The sequence below is a fragment of a genome, unplaced genomic scaffold (assembly GCF_019419815.1).
Source record: "Pyrus x bretschneideri cultivar Hongxiangsu unplaced genomic scaffold, Pyrus_bretschneideri_v1 Contig24, whole genome shotgun sequence".
NCBI lineage: Eukaryota > Viridiplantae > Streptophyta > Magnoliopsida > Rosales > Rosaceae > Pyrus > Pyrus x bretschneideri.
In genome coordinates, this window is record NW_025999546.1 from 3,607,099 (window position 1) to 3,629,018 (window position 21,920).

At 34.9% G+C, this 21,920-nt stretch overlaps 1 pseudogene; it reads left to right on the forward strand.

The window, feature by feature from the left end:
• The first annotated feature begins 3,330 nt into the window (after nt 1–3,330).
• Nucleotides 3,331–18,547, forward strand: LOC125478363 (annotated as a pseudogene).
• The last annotated feature ends 3,373 nt before the right edge of the window (nt 18,548–21,920 follow it).

Here is a 21,920-nt window from a genome sequence, read left to right on the forward strand (position 1 = left end):
CATTTGAATTGTTGGAGAAGAAATATTGGAAATCTAATCCTCTTTATATACAGTAAAAAAATGAATATTATCAACAATAGCTAAAATTTAACACTCAGTTTCATAAATGTCATTTTTTATACAATCTTTCAAATATATAAAAAAAAAAACTCACTTAAATAGACATACCTCTAGTTTGGTATTGAAGTGATTCTTCAAAAAAAGTGGCTATCAAAAAAAGCTGGGAACTTTTTTATGTTTGGTAAACATTCAACTTCAGTTTTTTTTCACAATTTTGCGTGAAAAAAGCCAAAAACACAAAGCTGCATGACCTAGGTTTGAAAAACGAGCTTTTTTTCATATTTGTTTTACATAAAAGTTTATCAAACACTATAATACTGTTTTTTTTTTTTTTTTCGAAAGCACTTTTACAAAAAAGTTTACCAAACACTTTGCTGCTTTATTTCACAGCTGCTTCTTCTCATAGCACAGCAGAAGCAGTTTTTTTTCAAAACACATCAATACCAAACCGGACCGTAAATATCTTCAAAATGAAAACCAAATAAATATAAGTGGCAAAACCCTCACCCCCATTGTTGAGAGGAGCATTTTCGCGCACACTCACCCTATTGTTTAGTTCTGATTGGTTTGTGAGTTCTGGTGTAATTCAGAACTTGCTAATAGGAATTACAAATTAATTAGATTGTCGGGTAATAGAAGCAAGAATTAAATTGGAACGATCCTTTTGTGAAAACTGTTATTGCCTTAAATCTTTGTTCTCCAACAAATTTAAGAGAAATTTGTAAGCATAATTAAATTGAAATTTGATTTCAATGAGTTAGAAACCTCAATTGATATCATGTTTGCTAAGATGATTGTACAAAGCATATTCTACCGAGACGATATTGTATCAACGGTAGAGATTGAGTTTCAGACATGAGCGGCAAATTTTCAAGTCTGTACTCAATTAGTTGACTGTTGAACAACGCAACTGCTCTACGACATTTACCAACTCCCTTCGCCACCTCGCACTTTGTACAACAGTGTAGAGCAGATCTATTCAAGTGTTTTGGATTTCATGGGTATTTAGGTCTATTCACGTGAGTTTTTTTGCTATATTTGGAAGTTTTTTGTAAAATATGACATTTATAAGATTGAGCGTTAAATTTTGGCTACTATTGATAAATACTCAAAAAAAAAAAATTAAATAAATAAAACAGTGTGAGCCATATTCATGATTTAATTATAGTTGTTTCTTATCAATTTTCTCATTTCATTCATACATACCAACCATCTAACAACAAAGTGGAATAGAAAAATACGGGAAAGAAAAATGCAGAAAATTAAAGTGAATTTAATCATTTCATTCATACCACGTCTACCAACAATGTCTAACCATATGCTTATTTTTAGCTATGTCATCTGGAACTCGATTCTGATATCATTTTTCTCCTTAAAACTCAAGTGCTGCCATTTACTCCTAAAACTCAAAACTCCCTTCACATTGCCATGTTTCCCTTAAATTCATTAACATTCATTAAATTTGCTTATGTGGCTTTAAATTTTATGAAATCAATGGAATTTTATTCTTGAATTGGATAACATTTCGGTTTGTTGTTACTGTTGGATTTGATTAACAATTTGGCCTTATTTTCAAAAAAGAAGTTTTGTTTTACATATGCATTTTTTAATTCACGTTAGCATATATGATATTTTTGAACGAAAATGACTAATACAAAGTAATTTGGAGCAAATTTTGAGTTTTAGGAACTAGATGGAGTCAGCTTTATGAATCCTAGAACGTCACTGTGCTCAATTTTGCAAAGTCTTCATTTAGCTCAAATGCTCCATATCTTTTTTGAATTAACCATAAGAATTAATAAACTAAATTAACTAAAGACTGAACGTTGTAGTAATATTAATCCTTGTCTAAGATTACTTTTTGAATGAAACCTTGTCTAATATTAAAAATTAATTCTGATCCTTGGCATTTAATTGTAATTTTTGAATATCAAAGAGGTTGTAATAATTATTGAGTTTTTTGTTTGTAGGTTATACATCCATTTCCCATAAATAATAAAAATGTTATTTATCATATATTTTTTTATGTATATGCATATTACATACATTTGTATGTTTAGATACTATAATTACTTATCGATACATTGGTACCAACACATTTGTATCGATACATTCGTACCGAAAGTTATGTACTGATATATTTGTACCGAAAATTACGTACTGATACTTCCGAAACCTATGAGTAATTACAACACATTTGTTATTTCTGTTACCATTCAAAATTCTTTACCCATCCATAATAAATGTACTTTTTTTGTGCTCCAATCATATTAATAGATAAAAATCTAATAAACAAACAAATTCTTATTATTAAAAAATTCAACAACAAAACAAAAATAATGTATACATAACTTTCGGTACCTTATTTTATTCATAGGTATGGAAGTATCGGTACATAAGTTTCGGTACAAATGAATCAATACATAACTTTAGGTATGTTATTTTACTCATAAGTATAGAAGTATCGGTACTTAAGTTTCGGTACAATTGTATCAGTACATAACTTTGGGTACGAATGTATCAATACAATTGTGTTGGTACAAATGTATCGATAGGTAATTATAGTATCTAAACATACATATGTATGTAATATGCATATACATAAGTATGAAGAAATTTACACACAATAAAAAAAGTTTAGCAGTCCCATGAATGTTAAGATCCAAGGATTCCAGCTTCTGGCCATAACGAAGAGGAGGACCGGAGGTTGTTGGTGTAACATCTCTAGTGGCTGATCGACGATTCAGTGACTTGCTAATGTAATATATAGCTAATTATCGGAACATGAATGGAAAAAATTATCCATGGAATCGTTGTTCTTGTAATGTTTATATATATATATATATATATATATATATATATATATATATATATGTTCTAAGATTATATAAGATGTTTGTGTATTGGCAGTTGCCAATTGTTTGTTCTGCTCTTAAGCATTATCTCTCTTCCACTTCCGTTCCTTTTAAACTAGCATGTGAACTGCCCTATCTTATTTTTATTTTAAACCTCTATTCATGTGAGAGGAGGCATACATCTCACAGTGGAAAAGCTGCTATATTAATTGATTGCATGGTTAGGTAATTCTTATTACTTTGCAATTGTCTTTTTCTAAAACTTATTACCCTAAGCCCTAATGAACTGACCTAATTAATTTTGAATCGGAATTGGAGTAGGAATGGGCGAATGGTGGAATAAGACATTGACATATATAAAATTTTTATGGAATCGGATGCGCTCTTTTTACAGATGGTGGTTCCATTTTTACAGATGGTGGTTCCATTGAATACATGGGTCCTCATCTCCAATTTTAAGCTGTTGTACAATCTTCTGCGCTGTCCTGACTGGACCTTCAACCGCCACTTGGCATAATTCCTTGACCGGAAAGTGCCAGCCAAAGCTAACCCTGTTGATGAGGTTGTCTCGTTTGATGTTATCATCAACTGCGAAACTAGCCTGCTCAGTCGAATCTATCATATGTACAATGCTAATCTATCCCCGCTGAACATTGTTGATCCTGAGAGAGCGGTGAGCTAAGAGGTTCTTCCTGTCATAATTTTCTTCCATGGTGGAAGTTTTGCACACTCCTCTTCAAACAACAATATATATGATATTCTGTGTCGCCAACTAGTTGGTATCTACAAGGCTGTAGTGGTCTCTGTGAATTATCGTAGGGCTCCTGAAAATCGCTATCCATGTGCCTATGATGATGGATGGATAGCCCTGAGGTGGGTGAACTCTAGATCATGGCTTAAAAGTACAAGGGACTCAAACGTTCATATCTATCTAGCTGGCGATAGCTCTAGCGGGAACATTGTACACAATGTTGCTTTAGTTGAATATCAGAATGCGCTACGAATAAGATTACAAAATAGAATAAGAGTATTATTAAACAAATTGAGAATGCCGAAACGGCTACAAAATCCCAAGAGGCTACATTGTGACTAACTTATTCTCGACTAAATAACAAGCATGCTATTTATAATAAACTAACCCTAATCCTAAAAGGTAAGAAATAAAAACCCTAATGCTAACGGGCTAAGCCCAGAAAACCAAACATTCAAATAAACCAAAATACTAATATTTTCCAACACCCCCCGTCAAACTCATGACGGTATACGTGGTGTACCGCCTTGTGTGACGGTCACACTGAAAAATCTTGTTATACTTTCCTTAAGGGTTCGTAATTGTTTTTCACATTTGCATAAAATTAGACAATTTTAATTTAATCTTGTCATTTTCTTACCAAATGAAAATATGAAAGGGCACTATAAAATTTGCTAGTAATAATACATGCAAAATAAGAGTAATGCTATTCATACCATATTTTTATACCACATTTCTATATCATCTTAGGTGGCATCTGATGTGGATAGCCACATCATTTTAATTAATCATATTTTTAAATTTAGTTCATTATTTAATAAACTAATAATGAAGAAAAACTAGTTAATTAAATGATGATTGTAGTATATGAGGAGTCTTTCTCCTTCTTTTTCTTAGGTTTTGCAAATTTTTCAAATGATGTGACTATCCACATCACATGCCATCTAAGATAGTATGAAAATATGGTACAAAAACATAGTATGAATAACATTACTTGCAAACTAATGTTTGGTGAGAGTGTGAGTGTGAGAAAGAGTCAGAATTTTTGCCAGTGTATGTGCTAGTCTAACCTAGCCTATGGTATGCATGCAAATATAATAAATTGTAACTTTTTTCTTTTTAAATAAAAGTTGTGACTTATATTTAATTTACTATTTAATTGTAGGGCGGGTACTGCAGAGAGATCAGTCATCATCGTGCCAGTATCTTAACTTATTCAATTAGTCTGCAATCAAGAGGAAGAAGCAGGCCTAATGGTTAATCGGTAGCTGGATTGGCTTAGCAAGTATTTTGGTAAACCATGAAACCTGTGTTAGCTTTGAAACCTGTAGGCTGTAGCTTTAAACATTGAAGCTTAACTTAGGTTGGTTGTTAATATTTACCACTTGGTTACCCGTATGCATGTTTCCTTTTTTGAATGTTGAATCGTAACTTTCGTGGTCTGTAATGAAGAATTTGTTGAAAATTATGTATTATAATATTAATTTACAAGATTTTTAATTTTAATATGTGAATGAAAATATGTGTGAATGGTTGCATTGTTTCAAATACAAACATGATGCCAAGCAGTGGCGAAGCCAGGAATTGACGAGGGTAGGAGCGGAATTTTAAAGGACAAAAAGTCTTAAAAAATGTAGACAATTAAATCATTTTAGATAGTAGATAATATTAATGTCTGTTATAACTCGTACCTAAAAAAATAAATGTATTCATTGTGAAATGACCAAATACCCTTAGTTAAGATGTGTTGAATAAATATAGACCTCTGAGTTTAAATTCAATTTCTCATGTTTTCTTATTTTATTAATTATTTTTCATACTCAAGAATGTGTGGACAAAAGTAGAATCAAATTCAAAGTTATCGCGGTTGAGTTGGGATTTTTAGGAAGGGCATATTGATATGATAAAAAATATGGTGGATCTTAAGTAAGAAATGAAAGAAAGATAACAAAGACAGGAGTATAATAAAATATGGTGGAATACAAATAAATCGTTAAAAAAATCATTTTTTATGAGCATTCTTAACAACCAAATGAAGAAACACCAAACTCATAGGCTATCTTGGTAATAAGACAAGGAAAGATGAGACTCTTACCTTTTTATGAGCATTCTTAACGGCTGAATCATGGATAGAACAAAAAATTATTTGGTGTAAAGGGATTTGTATATTTAATTCAGCAATGGCCCACGTTAAACCGGCAGAAAGGTGTGGAACTCTTCCTTTCTGCTGAGTAGGAAAAAAGCATGTTCGAACTCTCCCTTTGGTTTGGGTATGTACATTTTGATATATATACATTTCGATACATATATTTTGGTACGTACATTTTAGTATGTATATTTTGATATTGATATTTAGGTAAATTAATTCAATATAATATATTTCGGTACATACATTTAGGTTCATTATAATATATTACGATACAATCATGTAGGTACAAAAAAGTCAATTATATATATTTCGGCACAGTACAATCATGTATTTATATATTTTGTATCACAAATTTCTTTTAATATTTTCTCATTTATGTTCATTTATAATTAAAGAACTAAATATGTGCATATTAATAAAATTAAAATTTAATGTGGAGAGATTAAATAAAAATTCACATTAAATAACAAAAATTGAATATAAATTTTGATAAAAGTACACTTTAAGGGATTAAATTGAATATATAATCTAGCAGCAAGTTTTTTTTTTTTTTTTTTAAATTTTAATCTTTTGCAAGGACCATTGTTCAAAAACCCCTTAAGTTATCTATATGGTGCAAAACAAGACAACTGTACAAGTAACTTATGAGCAGCCGTACATGTAGCTTATAAACAATGGCAGAGACAGTAATAAAGTTAGGGTGGGCTCTAGTATAGGGAGAGTTTTAGTTGTTCAAGGTTAGAAATACTGATAATTTATATTATTTTATTATTTTTAATCGTTATAGCCCACCCAATAAGTAAAAATTCTGAAAAATAGCACTACTTTTAGAAAAAATAAGAGTTAATAAATATTAAATAAATTATTTACTTTAATCAATATAAAAATTTATTATTATTATATTTCAAATCGTATACATACTGGCACATACGGCTCAATAAGTCTTTTTATTTGATTAGTTTCTAGGGAATAGTCTATAGTTATTAGTTTAGGTTTCCTAGGAGTAGTCATCTGATTTTAAAAAGTAGATTTAATATTTTATTATTTTAGATTTTCTAGGAGTAGTTTTTTTCCTACTTTTGGGGTATAACAATGACTCTTTTTCACTTTTTAGAAAGCCTTCGTCCCGTCTCGTCTGCAGTTCACATAAACCAAGCATACAAGTGAGAAAGTTTATTGATTTTTCTCATCAATATGTAAGTTTTTGACCACTTTATTCTTATGTCTTGATGATTTTATTTATTTATTGCTTTAATTTTAAGAGTTCGTATTTTAAAAATTCAATTTCAAGTTTAATATATTTTTTCTGATAGTCTGATAGATTTCTTAGAAATAAAAAATGATTTCAATTCCATTAAGAATTGAAGGGCACAACTTGAATGATACTTTTTCTTCTATTTGTTAAGTTGATATGACAAGATTGATGATTTATGTTTCTTTCTACTATAAGTTGCAACTTCAAATGTTTTCTTTGTTAAATCTAGTTGAAACTTGCTTTATTCATAAAAATCTAATCTTTGACTTCCAACACAATTATAAATTAAGATTAAAACATTATTACCTGCTAAGAAATCCCAATAATCAGATCCTTCTTGTCACTTGGAAGAGTCGATTCGGGATCACGTTCTCATTGGTGTGCAGGCATATAAAAAAAAAAATTACAAACTACAGAGACAAAAATGGTAAGAATGAAGAAAGAGGAGCGTGCGTACAGAGAAGAGGAGTCCTCATCTAAAATCCAACCGTAATTATCCATAGCAAGAAGATTTCAAGGAGTTGACTATCATTTATGAATTGATAGTGTATATGGTACTTAGGAATAGTTATTGATTGTGAAAGTATTGTACATATATGAATGGTAAATCAAAACATACTGATAATACCGAAAGGTACAATTGTGTTGACTATCATTATCTGTTTAACAAAATTTGTTTTGAATAAGGGTGTTGGATATATCTGCAATCACAAATATTTAATCCATTATATCAGTATCGTCAAAGGAACTGCTTCAAATTTTTTACCCAACTGAGAAATTTGTCTTTCACATCTAATATATGGGACACATTTGTTTCCTATATAAAAAGGAGCTTTATAAGTTTAGATATTAGGCATACTACCGATGTTTTAAGTGGCCTATTATTTTCAAAAAATATCACAATAATAGATCCAAAAATCACATAATCAAGGCCTAATATACTGCAAAGTTTTAATCTAAATTTTGATTTCATATTCTCAAAGGGCCAGCAGTGGGAAATATTCACTTAGATGAAAAGAAAGAAGAGAACACAAATAATAAATATAGCAATCTATTAACCTTTAGTGACTCTCAACATGTGCCTGGAAGAGGGCTCTTCGAACATCCTGAAATCATGTCAAGAGTTAAAAAGCAGCAAGAAAAAAATCATTGGAAAAGCTCTGTAGCTAAATTTGAAAATTGCTTGATGAGTATTTTTTCCTAGTGTTCTCTGCAGCCAAATTTGATCTTGTATATATGCGTGTGCTGGTATATCTTATAAGAGTTTGTTAGATTTCGGTGCTACATTATTTGAACTGCTTGTGAATTGGTTGGATGATGATTTGGGCACGTAATGCCAAGGAATTTCATTACATTCCTGGATGTTCTTTTATGGTTCACCTATTCTTCACTTTTGTTCTAAAAGAAAGAAGATCAAAAAGGGAAATTGCGTGACAGTTTTTTCAAGCTATTTTTGATTCATGGAAATGAAAAAAATGTAACTGAAAGCAATGGCTGCTTTGGAGAGTGCCGAAGGAGCAGCTGCACAGAGCACCATCTCCAGGAGCCCTCATTTTTAATTATATATATATATATAACCTAATTAGTGCACCCGAATTATTTTTTATTTTGAAAATTGCTGTATCTTTGTATCTACTTCCTTTTTTTCTTGATTAAAAATTTCATTTATGTGACATATCCTTTGTGTGAAAAATATATTTAAGTTAGCAGTAGTTGGTGCCTTGAACGTTTGAACTGCTTCCATCCTCAAAATGGTTCCTATATATTGACAAGTATACTGTATACCAATTGAATTGCACTCAGTCTTAGTGCAGTATGCACCACATCGAAAACTTGGTATTATTTTGTTAATGCTGAATGCTTAATTTTGCAAATCTTTTGAACATTTGATATTTTGTAATGTTCTAATGTTTTTTTTATTATGCTCTTATTTTGGATATGTAAATATATACTTAAAAGAAAAATGCGTTTTTATGTTTTGGATGTGACAATATGGTATGTGTTATCTATCATTATGGATTATTAGTCTTTCACAATTTGACCTGTTGGTAGAAGATCAAATTTGAGGAATGATTTAGGGTTATTAGTTATAAGTCGGATGAGTTTCTCCGTCCACTTCCAGGTAAGCCATCGTGATTTCAAGATGGCTTTTGCTATGCTGCATATGGAGTATAGCCTCGTCACTTATAGTACCTTAATAAACGCAAAAATTACACAGATAGAATAAAGTTGCCAATTATTTATGAAAGACCATACCAACAAATAATATGACTATTTGGAAGCAGGGGTATGGGTGTGAATTAAATTGGTGTACACAGATTGGCTCTAGCTGACTCTAGAAAGTCTAGGTTATGTCCATTGTGTATGGCATCACACACGCAATAAGGTGGGCGATGGGATCCCTTGCATATAGTCTCGTCTGATCTCCTTTATTGTTAGTGCCTATAGGCATGGCACATAGCAAGAGTAGTCTTCGTCGGTGGCCTGCAGTACCATTCTTGCATGGCTAGAAGATTGATTTGTGTTTTGGTTCTAAATTCTAATCAAGCAATTGTGGGTTCGAGTCCCACTGGGCGTGCAACCTTTTTTTCACTCAAAAAAAGTATTATGTTTTGGCTTATTATATTAACACCCTAGAAATTGTTGAATAAATCTCACATACTTAATACACTTCACATTTGCTTTTTCAATTAAAAAATTATCTTAATAGACCCCACTTGCATCCTCATAATATCCTCACACCCCACATTCTTAATATACACCTTACATTTTCTATATGTATTCCATATTTTCTATACACCCCACATTTCTCAAATCTTATAAAGCTTTTAATTTGGACAAATAATGCCGGCTAAAATTTTGACAAAAGATGCAGCCTGGGATTTAAAGCATATGTGGGTTGTTTTCAATTCCACCATTAAAACCCATGTCGTCTGTTTTTTACTATTTGGTGGTAATTTGAAGTGTTTAATTCTTCATGTAATCTCTTTGATCCCTAAAAGATGAATACGAACATAGACGCTTAAATAATGCATCAAAAGCAAGATTAAATAATTATCAATGTCGTCAAAATCACTAAAACAATAAATAATATGAAGTCTTACCTTAGGTGAAGATTCCGAAACATCGATTTCGTGTTTCATTCGTCAAAAATAATTTTTCTCAATCAACATGTTTGTAGTTTCATTGGTTAGAGTTTTGTTCAACAATGGAGGGTCGGAGGGGTTTTGATATTTGAAGAAGATAAATAATATGTTAAAAGTGATTTGGGGTGTATATATAATTTTTTATTTATTTTTAACCTAATAAGGTCAAAATTGTCATTGCATAGTAGGATAAATAAGTTATTTAATATTAAATTTTAATGTGGGGTGCATTCAACATTTTGTGGGGTGCTAATATAAAAAGCCTTATGTTTTTTATTTAATTATTTATTGGTTTAAAATACATTTTCCTTAACGGGTAACGGGTCGGGTTATATTACCTGTTAATATTATCGGGTTGATTTCGAGTCGGATCATTTTACTCGTTTATTTTAACGGATGTAACACGACACGACCTGTTAAGATATCGGGTATGACACAAAAACAACACGAACACGGGAAACACGACACGAATGCCAGGTCTACGCTCAATGATAAGAGTAGGTTTCTCTTGATCTTCAACAGTCATAGGAATTTGGTTATAACCGGAATAAGCATCTAAGAAAGACAATAGTGCATACCCGGCCGTAGCATCCACCGTCTGGTCAATTTTTGGAATTGGAAAACAGTCTTTCCGGCATGCTCTGTTCAGGTTGGTATAATCTATACACACGCGCCATTTTCCTTTTTCTTTCTTGCCTACCACCACGACATTCGAAACCCAAGTTAGGCACCAGACATCACGAATGAATCCAACTTCGAGGAGTTTATTGACTTCTGCATTGATAATCTGATTTCGTTCTGGCGCAAATCTCCTTTGCTTTTGTTGATGTGGAGGACAACTCGGATCAACTTTCAACTGATGGCATGCCACTTCAGGGTCAATTCATGGTATGTCCCTATGGGACCATGCAAAAACATCAGCATTGCTCCTTAGAAATTTCAGCAACTCTTTGACTTCCGTATTAGATAGGAGGGAGCCCACCCACATTCGTTTCTCAGGATCGGTTGGATCCAAAACCTCTTCCCTTAGTGGTTCTATAGTTGGGGGTTCTTAATCGTCATTTTTCTGATCCTATTGTGGTGGGTCCTCCGCTAATTGCTATAATGGTTTATTCTCATGTAGGTTCTAGCTCTGTTGCACTTCCCTGGTTGTCTTGATGTTTGTTGCCATGCTGTAGCACTTTCTGGACTCCAGCTGATCCCCTTTGATGTCGATTATCGTTTGACTATCTATTGACAAACACCTTATTACTTGACATCTGGTTGACGCTTCCCCATCCATTCGATGGATCTAATCCCTTCCCATAATGGCATTATACGCACTCGGTGCATCGATGATGACAAAAGTGCCAAAAGGAGTTTTACCTGCTTCAGTGACATGAAAGGTCACGTCTTCAATGGCTCGGGCCTTAGTTCCTTCAAACGCATAGAGGGGAGTTGGATTTGGCCTTATCTATTTCTCGTCTAATTTCATTCTTCTAAATGTGCTTCAAAATAGAACGTCTGTGCTGTTTCCCCCATCTATCATTATCCTTTTCACTCTTGAATTGGCAACATGTAGCGTCACGACTAGTGCATCATTGTGAGTGAATTGAATTCCTTCGAGGTCTTTTTGGCTAAAGGAGATGATTTCGAGATTCTCTAATGCTTTAGACACTTTAGGGGCTAATGTTATGTTGTGCACGCGTCTAGACTTCTCGGCTTCCCGTCTTTGGGATCGATAACGTGCTTCGCGTCCCTCAGGGGGTTGGGGTCCACCACGTATGACATTGATATCCAACAACCTCTCATCCACTCTTATGTTTCTTGTTATTGTTTTAAGTCCTCCGTCGTTCTTGCGTTCTTCTTGATTTTATGTGGTAATGTGACAACATCCCTTTCTTCAACATAGCTTCCACTTGGTTCCTTAGGCTTCTACAATCATTGGTGGCATGACCAAAGTCATTGTGATGAGCACACATTTTGTTCCTGTCTCCCTTTTCTAGTGGCGTTCGAATCAGTGCTGGTGCACGAAAGATTCCTTTTCCCTTGTTCTCGTGGAAAATTTTGCCAAGCTCACTGTTAGCTTGGTGTTTAGGCGATCAAGTCTAGATCTTTCATTAAACCCATCATTCGGATCACGTGAGAATCTTCTTTCTTGCCTGGGTTGAGTCGTGGGTTTCAAGGTAGGCATGGCATGACCAAATAAATAAATAAATAAATATATATATATATATATATATCGTGGGTTTCAAGGTAGGCATGGCATGACCAAATAAATAAATAAATAAATAAATATATATATATATATATATATATATAAAATTGACATCTCCACAAACGTTTATAAATTGAATATTTCATATAATTTCTGTGAATGTTTAAAGTACATACATGAACTACGAATGGCTTGATCCCTGTTTAGGGTACGTAGGCAGTCTAACGAGACGTTAAATGCAGCCATACAAGAAGTGAGATTAAATAATTGAGACAATAGCTTTGTTTGGGGAATTGAACAATGTGAGGGACATTGGTGTAAAATGTGAGATTTAACCTTATGTGTTGGTGGTTAAATGTTGGTTTCAATGTGTGAAGAATCAAGAAATTAAAGTAAGGAAACGTAAGCAATGATAGTTAATTAAACTAGTGTCTAGTTGGGCTTGTCACCGATGATCATCCTTGAAAACAAATAGTTCGGGAGTAAGGCGTTACGACTTATGCATTTTATGCCATATATATATGTATATAATTGAAAATGCTATGACACGGTTGAGTATTATATTGCATCATGGTATATCCATATGTATATTACTTGCACATAATTATTGTGAATGCTTTGAAGTGCAAAGGTGAACGCCAGACACCCAGGTAAGTTTAGGTGAGTTTATGGTATTAGTTGAATTGATGGAGTTATAGCATGATTACATTTATGTGTTAGGCAACTCCAACACTGTCGTACTGGTTGCCCATGAGTTGTACATGTTATATTGAGATGCATTGAGAGCTCATAAACCTGCACCCTGGTGGTAGTACTTCCGCCTGTGGCCAGGGCATAGTCCTTCACGTGATGTTCACCTCCCGCACTTTACACTCACCTTGGACTCAAGGTAGGTACACAAGCCTATCGTACAGACCACTGTAGGTGGTTCCAACTTGTAGGTGACCTGCGATTATTTGCATAGTCTTCACGTGATCGTAACGCTTGAGCGTACTTATTTACACCCAGTCATGTCGTATGGATCACTAGAGGTGGTTCCGACTCATATGCAGGGATGTTTGATGAACTATAGATTAAGTCGTATAGGTCACTATAGGTGACTCTTGACTTATATGCTAGCATTGATTGATGAGATGTGGATAAGTCATACAGGTCATTATAGGTGACTCCTGACTTATATGCTAGCATTGATTGATGAGATATGGATAAGTCATACAGGTCACTATAGGTGACTCCCGACTTATATGCTAGCATTGATCGATGAGATGTGGATAAGTCGTACTGGTCACTATAGGTGACTCTGACTTATGTGCTAGCATTGGTTGATGAGATATGGGTGCAGTCGTACAGGGCACCATAGATGTTGTTGACTTGCGTGCTAGTATGGGTTATTAAGCACCTTCTTATTTATATTGCTAATGAGATGTTGAGTAGTGGTATATTCCTGGATTTACTGTTTGTATACATTTGATTTCATACTTCTATGTAGTATGATTTTCTAAAAATTATACAGGTATTATGGCGAGAGGTTACTGCATTTGGTAATTGATATTGGTTTGAAAAGTTTTGTTTCACTCACTCACATTTTCTATTTTTGCACCCCTCCAAGTTCTAGCAGCAAAGTTTTGTATCGACGAGGATTCGTGGCACTTTTCAGTACAGATGTCTTCTTATGATGATATAATCATTATCTTGTCTTACTGTACTATACCTATGCTCTGTATCACGCGTGAAATGGGTCCAGATCTGCTCACCGCGCACTCGTGTTCTTAGGTACTTTAGATTTTAATTTATTCACATTTTATACATTATTACACTTTATGGCTTCGTCACCTTCGAGATGTCGGCCGCACGGCTCGATTCGGGATCCTAGTGGACATTCCGAGTCGGGATGTGTCATATACATAAAAATATATGATAAATAACATTTTTATTATTTATGGGAAATTGATGTATAACCTATGAACAAAAAACTCAATAATTATTACACCCTCTTTGATATTCAAAAATTACAATTAAATGTCAATGTGACAACCCATCCCGAAATATTTGTATCAATGGCGTTAAATTACTAAAGTACCCTTGAACGTTTGTGGCGTTGTGTGGTTTAAGTTTTGGATGTGGACAATATGTTAAGTCCCTAATATTTTGGAACCAATTAGGAACTTAGACTTAGGTTTATTTTCTTGTTTTTGTTTGGTTGCCAACTGGACCACATTCACACACACACCCTCAACTCGTGTACCTTTTCTCTCATCCCTTTCGAATTTTTTGCAAATTCCGTACAGTTGTACGGACAAAACTTGGACCAATCATTTCATGCACGGATCAAAGCTTTGAAGGCTGGTTTTGGACTCCTAGCAAGCCCAGGAACTCATCCATACCCTTGGTTGGACGTGAAGCCTTCAAAAACCCGAGAACCAAGAATTCCCGATTTGGTGCACTTTCATGCAAACGTGATCGTGAAGTTTTTTTAGGGAGTTTTAAGGTTCTAAAAAGCTTTAGAACGTCTTCACGAAGCTCAGAGAAGAATTTTGAAGTGTTTTGGAAGTCAGGAAGCTTGAGGTCATCGAGTTGCAGAGGTTGCCAGAGTGTTCAAGGTTTTCCCAGCGAGATTCCATTTGTTTTCGGGCTCCAAAGTGGTAAGATCATGTTCTCCTAGTTTAGAGCTTCATTTTGGTGAAAATTTCATGAATTTGGTTGTTAAAATGAGTGAGTTATCAAGCCTTGAAGTTTTTCCAGAAACCGGCGACATAGCGGCGACCGGCACCGGACTCCAGCGAACCAAGGAATGAGAAGGAGAATATTCCGTCAACTTTGACGAAATATTCCTAACAGTGATTAACGGTGTCAGGTATATTTAACGGTATATTCCATTATTTAACGGAATATTCCCTAACGTCGTTAGGGATTCCGTCCTGCGTGCCTGCGCATGGTCGCACGTGTGGCCATGCCTTGGCCGGCGCGTGAGGGCACGTGGGTGCTCGGAAAATTTTTCTAAAAATATTAGGATGTTTGTGGTGTTGAGTAGATCACGTTGGTATATTGAAACACCCTATTTGAACAATGTATGAGAAGTTATTAGCTAGTTTCATTTATGTGCTTTAAATTAACGTTTATATAGTTGTTTCGCATATAGGTGAGACCTTTCCTCAGGACGAGCACAATCAATCGAGGCTTGGGGGCTACGATCCTTCCACATATCAGTGAGTGGGCTTTTGGTTTTCCTTATATACCTATATACTTGTGATTTTTCCCAGAAAATCGATAAAATGAAATTATGTTTAGAAATGCCATACATATTGTAATTTGATGCGGTGGACGCTTAGGTAAGTACGAGGTGAGTTGTAGATTGTTTATGTGAATTGATGATTATGTGAGATGTGTTGAAAGCTCATAAACCTGCACCCAGGTGTTAGTGTTCCCGCCCAGAGTTAGGGCACAGTCCTTCACATGATGTTCACCTCCCGCACCATACGCTCACCTTGGATCCAAGTTAGGTGCACAGTCCTATTGTACAGACCACTTTAGGTGGTCCCGACTCATAATGGCCCGCGATCATTCGCCCAACCTTCACGTGATTGTAGCACTTGAGCGTATATATTTACACCCAGTCCTGTCGTACATACCACTTTAGGTGGTTCCGACTCATGTGCAGGTATATTTGTTGAGATGTGGATTTGAGCCGTACATGTCATGTTAGGTGACTCCTGCTAGATGGATGAGCTCTAGATTCAGTCGTACAGGTCACGTTAGGTGACTCCGGTTGACATATCATTTGAATTGATTTATATCACCTAGCTTACATATTTTTGTGCTGAGATATTCGACATGGCATATTTTGAATTTTGTTATTCTAAGCATGGTTGTGGTATCGATTGGTATTCTATTTTCTAGGAAATTATATAGGTTTTACGGCGAGGGGTTACTATCTTTGATAATTGAAATGGTTTTGAAAAGCTTTGTTTTTGCCCATTCACACTTTTTGTTTTGTGCCCCGCTAGGTTCTAGTTAGAAGTGCTTTTGATGGATTACATCAAATTTCAAATACGCAAATAACTTCTTTGTTTTTTAAAAAAAAATTTCTTTACAAGAAACGATAGAATAGTAGAGCTCGTTTGGATATGCTTTTAAAATGATTGAAAGCGCTTTTGGTGAAAATATTTTTAGAACCAATCGTTAGTAAAAATGCAAGTAAATCCTAGAAAAGCACTTAAAGTGCTTCCTGAAAGAAGCACATAATTGGTGCTTCTTGCAAAAAGCACTTAAAGTGCTTTTGGAATCTAAAAATATTTTCTCTAAAAGCGCTTTCAGTCATTTTAAAAGCACATCCAAACGAGCTCGTATTTTATTGAACTTTACAAACCATTACAGAGGTTGCCAATTGGGTATATGAGCTCCAATGACCCATAAATTGATCCGGAGTAAATTTGCACAATGAAACAAACTACAGTAAATCCCTATGAGACTACAACAAGCACTACCATGCCCTACAAAACATCATCAATACAAATTTGTCACAAAAATACAATAAATGCAATAGACCTACACAGGCGACAACGTAAGTCATCGCGAGGCAAACCTTGCAGTCTTCAAGATAAATTGCTTCAAGTTGAACTAAGGGAAAAAGTGAGGGGGGGAAAAAGTACCTATTTATGTTGGACGACCTTTGGAATGACAACTATAGTCATTGAGATCTTGTACGGGCTTCTTTTACTTATGAGGCGAAGGGAAGTAAGGTCATTGTAACAACGAGAAACAAAAGTGTTGCATCCCTCCTATTCACTACTTGAAACATTTGTCAGATGAAGATTGCTAGTTGTTACTCGCAAAACATGCATTTAGAAATGAAAATCCTAGGGCGCATCCAGACTTGGAAGAAATTGGTAAGCAAATTGCACGCAAATGCAAGGGTCTTCCTTTAGCTGCAAAAACACTTGGGGGTCTCTTAAGCTGTAATGTAGATTACGAGGAATGGAGTCACATATTGAACAACAATCTTTGGGAGATATTGCATGATAAAAGTGTTCTTCCATCTTCAAGATTGAGTTACTGTTATCTCCCTACTTACTTAAAACAATGCTTTGCTTATTTCTCTATTTTCCCAAAGGACTACGAATTTGAAAAGGAAAATATAATTCACCTTTGGATGGCATTGGGTTTAAATACACAAGCTGGGAGTGGTAAAGGATAGGAAGAGATCAAGGAGAGATACTTTGATGAACTATTGTCACGATCACTACTTTAAAGATCACTAACTGGGAAATCAAGTTTCACAATGCATGATCTCATTAACGACTTGGCTATGTCTATGTTTGGAGAATTTTGCTTTAGGTTAGATGAGGGAGAGTTGCATCAAGTTCCTCAACAAGTTTGACATTTTTCATATATGAGAGAAAGATTTGATACCGCAACAAAATTTAAGCTATTGGATGAAATCAAGTGTTTTCGCACCTTATTTCCCATGTCTTTAGAACCATACAAGAAGTGGTGGCCGCCCTATGTAAGCATAAAGGTTTTAGATAATTTAGTACCAGCACTAGAATATTTAAGGGTGTTTGTCACTGTCAAGATATAAAAATATCACTGAACTACCTGATAATATTAGTAAACTCTTAAACTTGCGCTACATTGATCTTTCATACACTGCAATTAAAAGGTTACCTAATACTGTGTCTACTCTCCACAATTTGCAAACTCTATTGTTTGTTCCTCTATTGTTGAATTGCCTGCAGACATAAGGAAATTGATTAATTTGCGTCTTCTTGATATTAGAGAAACTTGTATAGAAGAGATGCCGGTGCAAATGGGTAGACTGAAAAAGTTTGAGAACATTGACTGCTTTTATGTTGGGGAAATCTACTAGGTCAAGTGGCATTGGAGAACTGGGGAAATTATCGAACCTTCGAGGAAAACTATCTATCTTGAATTTGCAAAATGTAATCAATCTTATAGATGCCTTGGGGGCCAATTTGAAGGATAAGAAAGATCTCAAGGAAGTAGAGTTCGCATGGGGTAGTGAGGATGCAATTGATTCCATGAAAGAGAGACATGTACTGGAAAGCCGGCAACCTTCTGTAAATCTGGTGCAGCTGACCATTAGATTTTATGGTTCCACCCGCTTTCCAGATTAGTTGAGAGACTCTTCCTTCTCCAAAATACAAGTCATGTTTCTCAGTGATTGTAGTACTTGCTTTTCATTGCCACCAATTAGGCAGTTACCTGCTCTCAAAGAGCTTTATATAGAGAGGATGAAATCTGTCGTGAGTATTGGTGTTGAGTTCTACAGGGGTAATGGAGCTTCTTTAATTCAGCCATTTCAATCTCTCAAGAACCTAGAGTTCAAGGAGATAATAGAGTGGGAGGAATGGTTATCTTGTCTAGGTAGAGGTGAATCTCTAGATTTTCCTCGTCTTGTGGAGATGACTTTAAAGAATTGTCCGAAGCTGAGGGGAAACTTGCCCGATCATCGTCCTTGCTCGAGAAAATTTTCTGTCTACGACTGCGGGGTTCTACATGAAAGGGCTACTAGAACTAGATGGATACCGTGGTCTCTCGCAAAGAGTCCTTGCGACAATCACTTAAAGAACTGCAGATAGTTAAATGCATGGTCTCTCGTTGTTACTAGAGACGGAGTTGCTTTCCAAACTTGAGATTCAATTTTTTAGTCGCAGAGAATGCTTGCAGCCGCACTTCAACAATTGTCTTCAAAGATTGAGCCTTGTTAACCTCGCATCACTCTTGTCGTTCCCTAGAAATGGTCTACCCACTGTTAAGGATAATAATCCAATGGTAGAATATGGAGACACTTGTCAAAAGATTAGGAAGGTTGTTAGAGTTAGTTACATTGTGACTTAGACAATAAGTTTCATATAAGATAGTATATAGTCTTGATATTGTAAGAATGTAGTACACAGAAAATATACATGAAAAGATTACTTCTCTCTCTAAATCTTTCTCTATAGCTTGGTTAACATGGTAACCTCGTTGGAATAGCTAATCGCTCGGTTGGACATTTTCAATCTTGAACTGCTTCCGCTCATCATTTCTGATCCCATTGTCATCATTTCTGGTTTCTTGGTGTTATTCATCTTCTCTCTATCAATTTTCTTGGTGTTCGTCTGATGTGCACATTAAGTGTTTGATATAAGTCCTCAATTGCTATTCTTCTTCAAGATCTCAGGTTTCTTGCAAAAATGGTTGCTACTTCACAACTGCAAATTATTCAGTCTCCAATTACATCCCTCATATCCACTGTTTCAACATTTGTGACAATAAAGCTCGATGAAACCAATTACTTGGTTTGGAATTTTCAAATGCAACTTCTTCTTAAAGGGCATGGAATCATGGGTTTTGTGGATGGATCCGCACCTTGTCCTGTTTAATTCATAAGGTTACATTTAGTGGGTCTGAGGCTGATTCTGAAGGAGTTACTTGTCAAACAGAATCTGATGACTACAAGATCTGAAAGATGCACGATCGTGCATTGATGCAGTTGATTACTACAACACTCTCATCACTTGCCATTTCTTGTGCTATAGGGAGTACTAGTGCCCAGGATTTATGGACAAGACTCAAGGAACAATTCTCGACTGTTACAAGAACAAGTATTTTCCAGATGAAGTCAGAATTACAGAATATTAAAAAGGGTAATGTTTTGCAAAGGATCAAAGAGGCTAGAGACTATTTTTCTGCAGCTGGGGTTAAGTTTAATGATGATGATATAGTAATTCTTACTCTTAATGGCCTATCATCTGAGTATAATACAATTAGATCAATCATTAGAGGTAGCGAACATGTTATTTCGCTTAAAGATTTGAAATCCCAATTGCTTGTTGAAGAAGCAATGCTTAAGAGTGCTTCTGCAACTCCTTTTCTTACTGCGATGGCTGCTGATCATAGTGGTTCTCAGACACGTTTCAATGGGAAATCTAGACACCAGTCTTCTTACAACAATCAAATTACTGGGTCTAATTCTGAAGGATCTTATGGAACTTAATATGGCTCTCAGTATAAACCAATCTACAACAAGAATAAAGGTAAAAGGAAGTTCTAGTAGTGGTTCCAAATTTGGGAACAATGAGCCTATTTATTCAAATTCAGCTCGTGGGATTCTTGGAACTTCACCAAATCATGCTAATTCTGGAAATTCTTGTCAGATATGTGGTAAATATGGTCATCTTGCTGGTACATGTAGATTTCGGAACACTGAATCTGCAATAGTTGAAGGGTGTTAAATCTGTGGAAAAAAAAAAACCACAGTGCATAATTTTGTCATTTCAGCAATGCCAACATTAATTCTACTTCTGGATCAATGAATGTTATGCATGTCAATGCATCTGCACCTTCAATGGACTCAACTTTTTCTCAGTAAGTTTGGCTTACAGATTCAGGTGCAACAAACCACATGACTGCAGATTTGAAGAATTTATCATTGGCAACTCCTTTTCCCTCCACTGAGATGATTCAAACTGCTAGTGGTGAAGGTTTGAAAGTCTCTCATAAAGGATCTTCCATATTGCAGACTCCCTTTCATAATCTAAAATTAAATTAAATTCTATATGTGCCCAGAATATCTCAGAATTTACTCTATGTGTATAAAATTTGTCTTAACAATAATTGCTGGTTGATATTTAATGCTTAGTGTTTTTAGATTCAGGACAAAGCCACAAGGAGAATATTGTTCAAAGGTCTCTGCAATGATGGATTGTATCCCATCTTCTTCACATCGTCTTCATCTCATTCACCAAAAGCCTTATCTGCTGCTGCTTATATTGGCAAACCAATAACCTCTAGTCTATGGCACCATAGGTTAGGCCATCCCTCCAACAAAGTTGTTTCTCTTATGCTTAAAAAATCAAATGTATCTAGTAATTCTGATTCTGTACCTATGATGTGTTCAAGTTGTATTGAGGGCAAAATTAGCAAGCTACCTTTTGATTCAACCACATACAAATCTGTCAAACCTTTTGATATTATACACAGTGATGTATGGGGTCTTGTTCCATGTCTGTCTATAGAAGGTTTTATGTACTATGTTACCTTCATAGATCAGTGCACTCGATTTTGTTGGATTTTTCCACTTGTTAATAAAGCTGATGTTTGTCCCACATTTATTACATTCTACCAGTTTGTACTTAATCATATCTTAGAGTCTATTAAAACACTTCAAAGTGATGAAGGGGGTGAGTATATAGGGAACCAGTTACAAACTTTTCTTGCTTCCAAAGGCATTAGTCACCATTTATCTTGTCCATACACACCAGAACAGAATGGTTTGGCCGAGAGGAAACATCGTCACATTATTGAAACCACAATCACCCTTCTTCAAACATTTCACCTACCTGCACCATTTTGGTCTTTTGCCTGTCAAACATCAGTATATCTTGTTAATAGAATGCCATCACAAACACTGAATCATAAATCACCATTTGAAATGCTATATGGTTTTGTCCATGATGTCAGTCACCTCAAAATCTTTGGTTGCTCTTATTATCCACTTTTAAG